General features: G+C 37.6%; 2 protein-coding genes across 2 annotated transcripts in view; one reads left to right on the plus strand and one right to left on the minus strand.

Annotated features, from left to right (window-relative positions):
• The window catches only part of shkbp1 (SH3KBP1 binding protein 1), a gene marked incomplete at its 5' end in the record, with an annotated part of 16,152 nt that overhangs the window by 4,307 nt on the left and 9,826 nt on the right, over positions 1–2,019 (plus strand).
• esrrd (estrogen-related receptor delta) overlaps positions 20–2,019 on the minus strand; it is a gene marked incomplete in the record, with an annotated part of 23,963 nt that continues 21,963 nt past the window's right edge. Inside the window, 1 exon segment of the mRNA XM_014033683.1 lies at positions 20–183.

Consider the following 2,019-nt stretch of genomic DNA (forward strand, 5'->3'; position numbering starts at 1 on the left):
TAACAGCAGGTGTGTAACAGCAGGTGTGTAACAGCAGGTGTGTAACAGCAGGTGTGTAACAGCAGTTGTCTAACAGCAGGTGTGTAACAGCAGTTGTCTAACAGCAGGTGTGTAACAGCAGGTGTGTAACAGCAGGTGTGTAACAGCAGGTGTGTAACAGCAGTTGTCTAACAGCAGGTGTGTAACAGCAGGTGTGTAACAGCAGGTGTGTAACAGCAGTTGTCTAACAGCAGGTGTGTAACAGCAGGTGTGTAACAGCAGGTGTGTAACAGCAGNGATTTATAGGGCACTTTACATTCAGGAATCCCAAAGTGCTACAAAAAAATAACATTAAAAATAAAATAATATTCAAACATGGCCATAGAAGGTGTAAAACAGGAAGGTTTTTAGTCCTTTTCTGAAAGATTCAACAGTCTGTGGTTCCCTTAARACGAGGAGCAACAGGGCAGGATGCTCRGCCCCCCGTGGTKCTGAGCTTTGTTCTGGGGATTTAGGACAGGAGTTACCAGAACAGAGAGAGCGAGTTTTATTGTGTGGAAGGAGCCGTTCTTTAAGGTAAGGGGGTGCATTGCCATGTAAGCACTGGTGTGTCAGAAGACCAGTCTGGTACTGGATTCTGGATTCTGGCAGGGACAGGAAGCCAGCGCAGAGAATGCAGAACAGGTGTGATATGGTCATGTGTTTTGGTTTTTGTCAGAAGACGTGCTGCGCTCTTTTGGATGAACTGGAGTTTTTGAAGATTTTTATTTGAAATATATTTTTTATTTGAATATATTTTTGATTTTATTTGAAATTTGAGTAAATTTCATTACAGTAGATGTTTATCAGAGAACGCTGTAGCTAACTTTAAAGAATCTCTTCCATCTTTATTCTCCTCTGTCTTACAGAATAATGTAACAGAGAACAGTAACTTACATGGTCTTGTTGATAATATTGTAACTTTAATACAAACCTCTCTTGATGAAATTGCTCCACTAAAACAGAAAGTTATTGATCGAGGAAGTCGACTCCTTGGTTTAATTCAGAATTATGTTCTTTAAAACAGACATGTAGAAAACTAGAGAGAAAATGTCGCTCCACTAACATAGAAGAGTCTTATTTAACCTGGAGACACAGCCTGCTAACATATAAGAAACCCTTCGTAAATCTAGAACTGTATATTATTCATCTTTAATAGAAGAGAATAAAAACAATCCCAGGTTTCTGTTCAGTTCTGTAACTAGACTAATGAAAAGTCCTGTCTCTGTTCAGACATGTATCACTATAACTTTAAGTAGTGATGACTTCATGAGATTCTTTATAGATAAAATAATTTTAATAAGGAATAAAATTCATTACAAACTTCCTGCTACTGTCTCTGATTCTCTGTCAGATGAGGCAGCTTTAGTGTCAGTAGAACCCGATTTATGTTGGACAGTTTTTGTCCTGTTGAGCTAGGGTTGGGCAATATTGGCAAAAAATTAATCATGATTAATTGTGGTATTTAGCCAATAACGATTAATTTGAGGATTAATCCCCCAGAGTCCCTGGACACCCTTATGTCCTGGTCACATGACCAACTTATAGGGAGAAAATTGGCTCTTTGTAAAAATCTGTTCCAAATTGTGTCAAAATTACAGACTTCAGGCTATACATCAAACTTTAAATCGTGTTGATAAATAAATTACACAACTTTTTTTAATGTTGGTCACATTTGAATCAGAGAGGAGCACCAAGCAGTTAGTCTGCCTGGTGGCATTAATCGTGTTAATCGTCAAGTGCCAAAAATTAATTGATTAATGTTTTTCTGATTAATTGCACACGATACGATTATGCCCAACCCTATGTTGAGCTCAGAATTATCTAAAATAATAGCTTCATCCAAACCATCAACATGTCTGTTAGATCCCATCCCAACCAGACTGTTCAAAGAAGCATTTCCCTTAATTATATTTTAGTTTATCTCTAATAAATGGTTATGTGCCACAGAGCTTTAAGGTTGCTGTAATTAAACCTTTACTTAAGAAACCAGATCTTGAT

Source organism: Austrofundulus limnaeus, unplaced genomic scaffold (assembly GCF_001266775.1).
Source record: "Austrofundulus limnaeus strain Quisiro unplaced genomic scaffold, Austrofundulus_limnaeus-1.0 Scaffold1806, whole genome shotgun sequence".
Lineage (NCBI taxonomy): Eukaryota > Metazoa > Chordata > Actinopteri > Cyprinodontiformes > Rivulidae > Austrofundulus > Austrofundulus limnaeus.